Source organism: Silene latifolia, chromosome Y (assembly GCF_048544455.1).
Source record: "Silene latifolia isolate original U9 population chromosome Y, ASM4854445v1, whole genome shotgun sequence".
NCBI classification, from domain to species: Eukaryota; Viridiplantae; Streptophyta; class Magnoliopsida; order Caryophyllales; family Caryophyllaceae; genus Silene; species Silene latifolia.
Window position 1 is genome coordinate 1,764,878 of NC_133538.1, and position 13,433 is coordinate 1,778,310.

The 13,433-nt window shown below is 36.1% G+C and overlaps 1 long non-coding RNA gene across 3 annotated transcripts; it reads left to right on the forward strand.

The window, feature by feature from the left end:
* The first annotated feature begins 9,972 nt into the window (after positions 1-9,972).
* LOC141627405 (uncharacterized) lies at positions 9,973-12,789 on the forward strand. Of its 3 annotated transcripts, none has more exons than XR_012536980.1 (3): positions 9,973-10,224; positions 10,566-12,067; positions 12,192-12,789. It is a non-coding gene; the product is annotated as an uncharacterized LOC141627405 (long non-coding RNA). The 3 variants fall into 3 exon arrangements; XR_012536981.1 differs by having other exon boundaries at positions 10,566-11,790; positions 11,989-12,789; XR_012536979.1 differs by having other exon boundaries at positions 10,566-12,789.
* Positions 12,790-13,433: the final 644 nt, after the last annotated feature.

The following is a 13,433-nucleotide window of genomic DNA, read 5'->3' on the forward strand; positions in this document are numbered from 1 at the left end:
ACAAAGGAAAACGAGTATGTAGTAAGGTTGAGTAAAGTACAAGAAATTGATAAAACCTACTAACCAAAGCCTTCTCAAAGGCTAAACATGATGAGTCATGTCATTTCAATTGAATTGAAATGAACAACTACATACAAGATCAAATTAGATTATAGAACATGAAATAGTAATCAGGCATTGACTATTTATATGTGATAATCGCATTTGTCGTTCGAGTTTTACTTTAAAACTCTTTTATTATACTTTTTTACATCCAAACGGGTTGTAGAGACAACGTTGAACCCCGTTAAAGTGAACCCGGATTAACATAGTATTAGCCTATAGTCGCTTGTATGAGGTGACGTCTCGAAGTGACTAGAGTGTGATGCGATTGATGGCAAGTTCAAGTGCCATAGAGTCATGTGAGATGACTAGTCGATCACATAGGCGAGAATGTTAGGAACACTTTGTCGGGCCTTATGACCGCTTATAGAGTTACTCGCAATTTATATAGCCTGGTCGTGGCGAGAGCAAAATATAGTATTCTAATGAGTCGATTCTTTTGACTAAAGACCTGTTCGCCTAAGATGGCACGATTTGATTAACTTTGATTTGTGTTACTACGACCTTCGTAAATGGGGTCAAATGGGCATATTTTGGGTTATGATGGCTGTGGCTAGTCGAAGGGAATAAGTGCGATAGGAATTGTCCACCCCCTTGTCAGGGTTAAAACAATATCTCAGGGCCACTCGAGGAGTAATGAACTGGAAATGAGTGGCCACGCTCGGAAGGTATCTATGATAGATAAATTCGGTCAATCAGTTATTCTCCAGATCGAGTAAACCACTCTCGATATGATCACTTGCAAGTACGACCTGAAAGACACCTTGCATTGAGTGGGAGATAGTAATAGGACAAGAGAATTGGTGACGCACACTTGTCGAGGACAAGTGGGAGATTGTTGGGAAATGTGTCCTCAACAATAGTACAATCACATGATTTAAATATCATTATTAAATCTCATTTTAAGAATACATGTGAGATGTAATTTTTTACAGTCAACTGGTCCACACATATCAGTAATGATTGGCTGCCTAGTGTTTGACATTATTGTCGTGTGACGGTGGTGATCAGTTGATCCCCTTAGGTCATACCTATAGGGAAATACTCTTAATTGATTATTTAATTAATCGTATACCGATACGAGTTAATTAAATTGCTTAAAATTGACGGATGATTTTGTGAGTATAGTTTACGTATCTTATTGTAAATATGATTAAATGAGACACGGTCTAAGTAATCGAATTGTTTTATTACTTAGATGAAATCATTGTTTACATAAACAATTGAAACGGAATGAATAAATTATTATAAATACAGAATGTTGTAATTTATAATTTGGAAACATTTTTGGTACGAGTAATTACGAATTACTAGTCGATTTTGTAAATGACATATTTTATGAGTATGTTGATTTTTAATATGTTAAAAATACATTACATTGTGACATGTCATGTAACATGTTACATGTGACAAAATTAACAAATGACAAAATAAAATGGACCATCCATTTTATTATGAAAATGCCGAAATTAGAAGAAGTATGGGGTTAATATTGTGTTTTCATATTAGTGGAAAACATAATGATGAAAGACTACCTTCTAGCCATGCAACCCTAAGCTTTTGAGAAGAGCAAAAATAAAAAGCATTGGGCATAGTACCCAAGGCCAATATTTCGGCCAACCATATGAGAAAAGAAAAGAGAGTTTTTCTTTTCAATATTCATTCATCATTTTTGATACAAAAATTTTCTAGTGTAAGAAAATGTATAATCTCTACAATATGTGATTTTTCTAGAGAAATAAAATCTCACAAATACTCCCTCTTGGCCGAGATTTTCAAGAGTAAAAATACAATTTATGTTGTGTCAATTTTATAGTAAAACCAATATTATTACTAGATCTAAATAATATTGGTTATTATGAGTTTCCTTGGGTATATGCTTTTGGGAGAGGTTCTAATTTGAACCTTGTTCATCCAATATTTGGAAGCTCAAGAACAAGTGAGTAGGTGAACTCACTTGTGCCCATAAATCCGAAAATCACAATGTAAGATGATGGTTTCTTCTTTATATTGTTTATTAGTTTGCATGCATAAGATTACTTATTAATTTTATGACAAATTAAATTAAAACATATATGAATATGTTAGAATATAAATCTACCTTTTCCTTCAAGGAGCGCTAGCCTTGCGTGTATGGAGCAAAACAGAGCTAAATTGATCGCATCTAACAACCAAGCAACAAGGAGGAAATCGATACTAAAGGCGTAAGATGATTGAACAAATAAATGGGTAATGATGAAGGACCCCCACGACCCTTGAAGGATCCCTATGAGTTAGGGGATAGCCAAATGAAGAAGAAGTAAATATGCCCTTGAGGACGGGCGTCTCAGAAGCAGGACAGGCGTCCCACTGAGAAGGACTGGCATCCCCAAGCTGAGCCCGAGCGTCCCCAAAGCAGGACATGCGGTTTTCAATAGAGGATGGGTATCCATCAAGAGGAGGTCGTGTGCCCCGTGCCAGGACTTGCAAGGCGTTGGACCTCATTTAAGGTGCTTAATCATCATTTAAGCCCTTAGTTAACCCAATACTTGTACTTAGTATAAATACTCTCTTATAATAGGAGATTAGCATCAAGTCATTATAGTACATTAGACATCAATTAGCTTAATTATATTTTAATCCTTCCTTAATTATTGTTCAAGAATTCTTAGATCTAGTTGGGTAATTGAAGATTATTTGGGTTAATTATTGGAGAATTGACAACTATTCATCATCAATCAAGTTATCTTCTATTATTCTTTCCTTTCCATTTGTTCATCATAAGTTTCGTACAATTTCTTTACTCTTTTCTTAATCATTGTTTATTGCTTTACCCTTCCATCATGTTTATGTTTGTTAAGTTGATTGACACAATTGTTAACATGATTTCCATGATAATGAGTTAGCAGTTTCTTAAATAAGGTTAGTGGGGGATTAAGGGAGTTAATCATGGTGTACATCTTTACTTAATGAGTTTATATAAATGTTTGCTTGTTATAGTTTCAACTTATGCACATGTTATGCTTGATGAAATGCTTGATTGACAACCTACTATGATTCTCTTATCCTTTCAACAAGACTGGTAAGACCTAAACCAACTCAAGGTTTGTTAGACCATGCATATAGTTGAATAGGGAGAATTAAGTCGTTGTTGGTGTTGTAAAGTGTTGACCGACTCGGCTCCGAGACCCAAAACTCTCTAGGAATTGTAAGATATAAACTAGCTCGATTCCATTACAACAATAAATTGTTTGCATCTATTAAACTTATTTATGTGATCTCATCATTATTTCCCTATGAACCCATGACACCCTAGTATCTTTAATCAATTGCTTACACCACAATTACTTATCTTGCTTTGCTTTTCCATTTGTTTACATTTCCCTTGTTAAGTAGTTTAGAATACATTCTCAACTTAAACCAAATTGTGACCTAAGACATAAGTACTTGCATTTGATAGCTTAGTTCAATACCCGTCTCTTAGGATCCGACCTCTACTTACCGCCCTACTAAGAGTAGTTTTTTGAGACTATAAATATTGTTTGAGAGCGTACAACGACACGTTCATCATTAATCCTAGGTAAAAGTTCATGTATGACCTAATATGAATGTCTATTCCATTTAATTTGCATTCTAAAAATTAATTTAGGTCAAGTAAACGATTTAAAGAACACGATAAAAAAAACCACACAACAAAGCCTCACGTGGCATACTAATCAAGACCGACACAACATTAATTTGTGAGACACGTTCACCAGGAAGAGGATCAAAAGATCAGTACCCAAGTGCCGATATTATACTCTCAAACTCTTGCCATTTTAGAATTAATCATAACAAACAAATCATATTAATACTTCGTAATAAATCAAACAATTAATAATATGAACAAACTAAACCAATTATTTCATAATTAGGCATGTGATCATAAGATTTAGACAGTTAAACCCTAATGGCCGAAAATCACGAAACACAATAAATTAAACATATATAGGCCAAAGAATTCATCTTTAAGTAATTCAACATATCTATTTCATAGATCTTGCATAATTCACCCATAATTAACCAATTAAAGCAAAATTCAACTAAACATGCGATAATGGATTAAAACACGTGACAATTAAGACAATTAAACATGCTAACACACTTAGACATATGATTGATAAATTAACTAATCCTAAACAACATTTAAACCTCAACACTAAGCATAAATAAATCATAATTAACATACGATAATTAGCATATGATAGATAATTAATGAAACAAGTGATACTTAATAAACCATGCTAAAAAAATGTGTAAAAAAGGAGAAATGAAGGATTTTGCGCCCTCAACTTACATGTAAATTGGACACCACTCGAGATCCCGTATGCAAGCTTTGCTCAAAGGTACGTCGTCTACGTTTTTCAAACAAAACAATTAGGAACAAAGGATTTTTGAAATAACAATTTCAAAAACGTGATTTTAGTGCACTTCGTGCAACGATTTTCAAACTCAGATTGTGACTTCGTTTCTTACTCAAATTCAGTTTTAAAAGATGTCCCGGAATTGTGAGACTCCAAATTTTAAAACTAGCACAGGAAAAAGAAGCTAAAAATGTTTTGAAATATAGAAAAACGAAGGAAAACAGGTGCTACGCGAAACAAAAGCACGGGTAATGAAAGAGCAAAAGGACGCTCAAATCTTTACCTATGCTCGTGTGTGATGATGTGAGTTATTGCTAGGGAGAGATGGAAGATTGAAGGAGAAGTCGATGTTAATGAGGTGTGTCATTAATGTGTGGAAAGCTTGGTATTTATAGTGAATGGTTATAGGAAAGTTAGAGCACGGTTATGGATTGGTGTAGGACTCCTATGGAAAGATATTTCTTGAGGTTTAATGCAATGAATACAAACGGCGTTGGAATAGGAAATATCGAAAGATTGTTGCGGGTTTTTGCTAAGTGTTTGTGTCGATTTGTGTAAGGGAGTTTGAGCTCTGTTTTGGAAGGATCATAGGAGATATTTTTAGCTTGGTGAGCAAGGTAAAGGTTTTAGTTAGGTGGATAAGCAATGGCTACATGTGGTTTGAGCCATAGCTCAAAATATGGTGCGAAATAAACTCAAGTTGCACCCTTTTTTAGCGCGTGAAAACAGGGGTCTTGGGTCAGGTTTGGGAGTTGGTTTTTGGGCATGGCTAGGACTAGGGCATGGGTTATGGGCTAGGTGAGGGGAATTGATATAGGCTAGGTTGGGTCAAGTTGGGAGGTGTTTGGGTGTCGGGAATGAGCTGCAAAACAGGGGACACACGGTTGGGTTTGGGTTGTTTGTGTCGTGATTTTGGACTGGTTTAGGAAGGGATTTTGTGTGGGTTGGAGGTTTTTTGAACACTGGGCTATGGGTGGTAGAAGTGGGGTTGAAATCTCCTTGAAAATCGAGCCCATATCACACAAGAAACAAGCTCAAAAATCACTACAAATGACGGGTAAAAAACCGCTTTAAAATCCCAACTTTTGAATTAAAATAAAAGTGATAAATAAAACCGTCACACATCTTAATTTTCTAAAATAAAAAATAAATTTAAACAAAACTTTTAAATAATTCACTTTCCAAAATAAATCATACAGAAAAGCTTTAAATTCAAATAAATTTGAAAATATAAAAAACCGATGATATAAATTTCATTCATTTCAAAAATTGTAAATAATTTAAAGTTCATTTAAATTTTAAAACCTTCAAGTATTACCCGATTCGCGTTGCAAAACGGAACTCACTGATGAGCGGCGTCAATAATAAGCATGTGTCTTATCATCATCGGGTGTTGGTCGGGATTTCTATAAATTCCAATATCGACGGATACGGGTATCTACAAGGGGTTGTTTTCTTTTGGTATGTGGGGGTATTTGTATCCTTCTTGTGTAAGAAAGGACTACTTACGTATTCACCTGAAAAGATAAAAACAAACCATGCTTGTAGTTCAAGTGTTTTTCTTTGACGTTTGTTTTTGGTGGGGTGTGTGTGTGTAGGTGTGTGTGTGGGGGGGGGGGGGGGTTGTATCCTTCTTGTGTAAGAAAGGACTACCCACATATTCACTTGAAAAGATGAAATAAAACCATGCTCGTAGTTCAAGTGTTTTTTATTTGTGCAAATGGATGATGTTTTTGAGAGATCAAAAGCTGCTGAAAATATGGCATGGTGCCATAACTTAGACTCGACAAACATGCAATTTCAAATCAGAATGTTTTAGGAATTGACATGAGAGTTGGGTGCGGTTGTTAGGAAGGGTTGTTGATGCTGGGTTGTGGCTAATAGTAGCGAAAATAGGGGTTATTGATGGTGCTAAGTTTCAAGGGTAGTATTTCTTGAGTTGGTCTAGGTTGGTTGGGTTTGTGAAGTCATCCCCGTCTAGGTCACTCAATCTCACTGCGCGCCCAGAAAGGATTTTCTTGACCAGGTATGGTCCTGCCCAATTTGGTTTGAATTTCCCTCTCGGATCGACAGGTAACGGTGCTCGAATTGACTTGAGAACCAAGTCGTCTTCTTTGATGTTTCTGGGTTTGACTTTCTTTTTGAATGCTCGTTGTATATGTCATTGGTATAGCTGGACGTTGTACAAGGCGTTGAGTTGTCGTTCATCTAGATGAATGAGTTGCTCGTACATTCGGCAGGTCCGTATTGCTTCCGGGACTTGGCTTTCTAGTACCATGCATAGAGGTGGGACTTCTAGCTCTACCGGTTGTACCACCTCCATAGCGTATGCTACATAGAAGGGTGTTGCTCCTGTTGTTGTTCGAATGGAGATTCGGTATCGCCAGAGTGCGAATGGGAGTTTGCTCGGCCAATCGCGGTAATCGTCCTGCATTTACTTGATGATTGTGATGAGTGTTTTTGTTGCTGCCTCAACCGCTCCATTGGTTTGAGGACGGTAGGGAGATGAACGGTTTTGTTTGATTTTGTACTTGTCTAAAAAGGCTTGTGCATTTGCTCGGAAATGGGAGCCTTGGTCACAGATGATTTCATGGGGTACTCCATATCTGCAAATGATGTTGTCTTAGATGAACTTGGCCACTTATATAACAACCCGACCCACCACGGTCGTAACACACCCCAATAAGATGGGATACGTACCTTTGGGCCCATTACTTGTCCTCACTTAAGCCCAAAAGCACAAGGCCTTGTTACTAAGTGGTGGGTGGAATCCCTTATAAACATATCACAACCTCCTCAATTCCCCGATGTGGGACAACCTTACTCTCAATAACTGGGGTGTTACAATCTCTCCCACTTAAAGAACACAACGTCCTCGTTGTGCCTCCAACTTGACCGCAGCCAAGCCCAGAATCCTTCCCCGCTGGGTGTGTGACCCGGGTACTCCCGACCACGGGCTCACCACACGGTCGCAGGGTTGCTCTGATACCACTTTGTAACACCCCCATTTATTTAGGAGCCTTTAGCTAGATATTCCCAAATAAATAGGACTGTTACCATCTCGGTTTCCCGAGGTAGTGAATAACAAAGTACAACAATACCAAAGTAATTTAAATTAAAACTTAGCGATCACATGTTTATTAAAAATGAATCAACTAAAACTTAATATAAAAATATTTACAACTCGCAGCGGAAATAAATAAAGTGATATAATTAAACTATGTGATCTAGACTTCAACTATGGTCCATGTCGAGCTCTCATCCCATTGCTCCCAAGTCAGCTAATTTTTTGTACCTGTCAAATCTGCTCCCCATAAAACGGTTCACCGCAGGTGTTCACGAATACACAGTCAACCGCGAGGTTGAGTAGGAATAAAACTAAACAACAAGAACATACAATTATCAATCCAATTCAATTCACTTTCATTGCACAACCCCCTGACAACGTGCTCCTTTCCTTTACTTAGCACAACTCCCTTAACAACGTGCTCACATTACTTTGGTACCCCTCCCTTAGCAACGTACCGCCAATATGTAATAGTACCCCTCCCTCACAACGTACATATTACTATCTCCCAGTGTACAAACTCCCTCAACAATGTACACTGACTGTCGCACAGCTTTACACATAAGTCACAATCACAACCAACATAATTCATCCTGTCAACATTATCAATATAAACAATTCCAATTTCATCCACCGTGTCAATATTATTAAATACAACCAACACAAGACAATTTAATTCTCCTATTTCAACATATGAACAATTCCACTTTAACGTAAGTAATTCACCATACCAAATATAGATAATTAAAAGTCGAGTTGAGTAGGATTATCCCTACCTGGCAAGCAAGCACTCCAATTACGCAATCCAATAATTAAAGCGAACAAATCAGATTATAAACTCTTCACAATTTCCGTCACCTATATAATAATAACAATTACAACAATTATAATTACTAACTTTATTTATTCATTTATTTATTTATTCCTTTTAGTATACAAATTATTCAAACCAATTTATTTATTATAATTATTAAAGGTTTACGATTATTAAAACTCGATTCACTTATTATAAATTAATTAATTACGTCAATTATAATCTCGTATAATATAATTCAAAAACCAACTAACTCACAACTAACTCATGTTAACCCATATACTAACTCCTATACACACACACACGAGAGACACGCTCACACCTAACAACAATGACACCTCGACAACCCACAAACACCAGACCATCCACAACCACCAGCCCAGCCACAACCACCAGACCCGACCTTCTCCCATGACACCTCCACCCACCACCGTAACAACAATAGACAACAATCAGCAACAACACTACCAGGCCAATACCGATAACCCGTCACTATTCTACCCGGCTACCATTAACACCACACGGCACCACCGTCACTACCCGACCTACCCACCACCAGCTTGCAACCCAGAGCATCTAACTCACCCCTAAACACCAACTAAACTGCCACTAGAAACTCACAAACCCACGCCCTAAACCCCGCGAAAAATACCCCCTACTCTCCCCTGTTTCGCTAAATCCCGACCACCACGAACACCAACCACCACCAGCTACCCTACCAACACCCCCACCGTGGTCGAACCAATCCCCTGAAGCCAAACCAGCACAACCCAGGTCAAGTCAGTCCCGTTTATGGGTCCAATTACCCATCAAAAACCTCACGACCAAAACCCGTAACCCCCCTGACCAGCTACCTTTAGGCGCCTGCCACCGCCACCCTAGGCCTTCCCAGACACCACCACTACACCCATTCCAACCCTTACAACCCCACGAACTACCTCCTAAAGTTTGGTCTGATTCCGTCAAGGTTTGGGTCAGTTTCTAAGCGTCTTAAGATCGTCTGACATTCAGCGGTATAAGAAAATAAAACAAGATTAGAAATTGTTACCTATTAATTAACGCTTGCTAATTCCGTCTCCAAAAGCTCCTCCTCTTAATTTGTGATTTATTTCTCAGATTTAATAGGGTATTTATAGGGTAGGATTATAGAGAATGCGAGGTCAATTAGGAAACTACATAATTTACCTTATTCTAATTAGTATAGGAATTATCATTATTATAATTACCATTATATTATTATTATTATTATTATTTTTGTTTTTATTATATGTTAATCTTACCATAAATAGGATTTCCTCATACAATATTAACTAATTTATTATTTGTCATAACTTTATAATTATTATTGATATAATTATTATTACCTTTATATATTATTATTCCCATATTATTTTATTATTAATTCCCAATATAAATCCCGATTACACTTACACCAATTTAATAAATTTCGGTCCAATTACCAATGGCACACGGCCCAAGATCCACTTATAAGCTTAACCCAATTCCCGACTTAGATTATTAATTTATTATTTAATTAACGTCATATTATAATTACTATTAGAAATGTCATTTAATCAATTATTAAATTACATAAATTACTTTCATAAATAGTTATCAAAATACGGAGTATTACAACCCACCACAACACCATCACTACCAACCAATTTTGCAGCTGCCACCAGAGGACCGACGAGGCACCACTGTTCTCCGGGCAATGGCTGGAGCTTGTCGGCGCACCGCGGAGGTGTCGACGTTGATGGAGCTGCCATATCATGGATTAACTTCACCAGTCAATTTTCCGACTTCTTCAGTTTCATGAATTGTATTTTTCGGCTCTAAATTTTCCGATTTCTTCAACGGTAGAGTTAGTTTTCTGAAATCTTACTTCGTTTATTGTAGATCTCGTATTTCGATTGAATTTTGCAAAAAAAAAATACTAACAACGATAATCTGGGTATTTCCCAATTTGTAAAAATTTTGTGGTTTGATTGATTTTATTGGAAAATTGGTGGACATTCAATTCAAGTTTGGTTTTTTACCTATTTGGGAAAGTTATTTTAGGGTTTTGATTGAATCTTTATTGTGAAACGGCTAGGAATTGATTGATTAATGTTGTTTTTCATATTTGTTTGAAACTGTTGTTGCTACTATGTTTTATTCGGAGTTATAAAATAGGATTTTCATTTATCTCTTAAACCAGGTTTGTAGCGTCAAGATTTGTGGAGGAGAATATGCAATCGGGTATTCAACTCTGCAATACCGATGCCGTTGTGGTTAGTTTTTTTTTTCCTACGACTAATAAATTGTTGATTGAAACTTAACTTCTAGAAATCAATAATCAATATTTGAGGTTTGCATATGAGAAAATTCAATAAAAAAAAAAACTATACTCCCAGATACACGTATCAATTCTCTAGATACAAAAATCGATTTGTGTATCCGGGAGTATTGATATGTGTATCTGAGATGCTAACATGTGTATCTAGAGTGGTTGTGGGGGGCAGGGTTTGTGTGGTGGTCAGGGGAAATAACAGTCGGTCTGTTGTACAGAATCATGTGAGAGCTTAGTTTGTGCAATGTTTAAACTACTTAGATTTGTCGATTTTCGTAGTTGGTAATTGATGCATTCGATTTAGATGTAGTAGTATTTTTGCTGTACCAAAGGTCAGATTTTAAGAACTTGCTGAAGTCATTTAACTGTTTAAGACAATGATACAAGTCAGTCAATCCTACTACGGAGCTAAAGCTTTGTTGGGTGTTGAGTTCTCGTTGTAGTCAAGTTTCAACTGATGTGTATTCTTGTACTAGTCTTTTGTTTATTATATGATTAACTTGATGCAATAAAGAGTTACACTTTCATCGGAAGAAACTTCCTTGAATCTCTACAAATTTTTATAATTTTTGCCTTGTACACAGGTACCTCTATTTTGTAAATTAAGTTTTTTTCCGAAGTGAATTATTATTTGTTGGTGTCAACCATTTGATTTAGTTAAGATTGGATCCACTTAGGACCATAAATTGAGCAAATTTTCTCCATGTAAAATGGTCATATTTGAAGTTGGCTAGATAAATTAGTCAGGTTATAGTAGCAAACATATCAGAAAACTCAAAAAACATATCATGTGACGCAAAAGTGTTATCTGCACCATCCGATTTACCTAGCGTTTGATATACTTCACATTGTCGATAGCAAAATGCAAATAACATCCCCGATACACATGATATTACTACTAGATACACAAATCGATTTGTGTATCTAGTAGTAATACCATGTGTATCCGGTAGTTATACCATGTGTATCAGGTAGTAACACGTGTAGTTGATGTATCTAGTACATTTAAGACGACTTCTATAGTTTCTTTCTAGCCCTCTGAATCAAGTAAAGGCGTACTCTTGGGAAAGAATTACGAAGAAGATAAAGAAAGGTATATATTAATGTCTATACTACTATGGTTATACTGTTACTCGATACAAAAGTTATAAAGAAAGGTATTTGTTATAAAAGTTTAACTACGGTTATCCTTTATTATTCATTTCATTAAAGATTTATTAATTACAATTTTCGTACGATCTTTTAAATTGATTGTATTTATACCTGGTGTAATCTGGTCGGAATTTTCTAGGATATCAGTTTGGTTAGGAACTTTTATGTTGCTTTGCCCTTCATCCATTGCATTGATTTTTCTTGAAGAAGATTTGCAGGTTAGTAAATTGAGCTACTTCATTTTTTGAATACCTCTCCACTCTAATCATTTTATTTTTGCATTAAAATTTTAATGATAACCTGCAAGTTGAAGAAAACTTATCATATATTCCTTTCCTGCAGGTTTATCTTTGTTTGATTTTTTCCGCTTCTTGAACTCACAAATTTTGTCATAAATTTTAGTTCTCAATCAAATTATTCAGTGTCACTAAAAGATAAAACTATAAGGATAAATTATTCTCAGATGAGTATAATGAGGTTCGTCTGAAGGGAAATTCAAATTGTCATTGAACTCTCCTGTGACAGACTGACAGTGCATAGTATTGAGATGGCATGAGTTGAATGATGGAGAAGGAATGAAGCCAATACTACGACAAGCTGTTGCTATTGGATGCCTCATAATTTATTGCAGATGTTCTTAATGTATTTGAATGCTTTTAGTAGGATTGGAGATTAGGTAACCGAGTCTCTCTCATAAGGGTTTGGTTGGTCTAAGCTCTCAGTACCAGGTTGCATAATCAACAGGGAATATTGTTTCTCTATGTAAACTTAGATGAACGGTCCAACTGGATCCATACGAGTTATGGTTGTGTTAACGAAGATACGGCTGATGAAATCATGATATATCATAATAGGAATGTGCTTTTTTAAACATTGCTGATGCAACTACATTTGAGGCACCCAACAATAGATGAAATCGTGAAATTTTCATATTGTTTAATTTTCAATGCAACATTTTCTCTTTTTTTAATCAGATGGATTTTTTTTTCACTTGTATATTGCTATCTTATTACCCGGCTCAAAAATTCCCACCAGAAGTGATATATCAAAATTCTAATATAATATAGTCCGTATGTTATATCCAATCCAAATAGTAGTCATCCCATGATATACTAAGACCATCCCCAAGCAAAGTCAATTGCTTGGTCATGACCTTACTTGGTCATGGTTAGTGACTTAATTAAGCTAATTAATTGGTGATCAAATGTGTTAATTTGTGACCAAATACAATAAAAGGTCAATGTGTGACCATACTTGAACAAAATTGACCACTTTTATGACCTTATATGTGTCCAAGTTTTATTGGTGAACAATTAAAAATAATAAAATTCATATGAAAAGAGAATGTAGAAAATGATTGGGAATGTTGTAAAGTGGAAAATGATTGGGTTGATGACCTAGGTCATGACCATCTGCTTGGGAGGGTAAAGTAGGTCAAGATAAATAAAATGAGATTAAGAATAAAACCGGGTGGCGACCTAATTAGCGCGACCACTGCTTGCGAATGGTCTAAAGAAAAATATTTATTCATGCTTTTGTCTTAATGTACATACATGCCCCCGACTCCGCCGCAATCTCTCACCA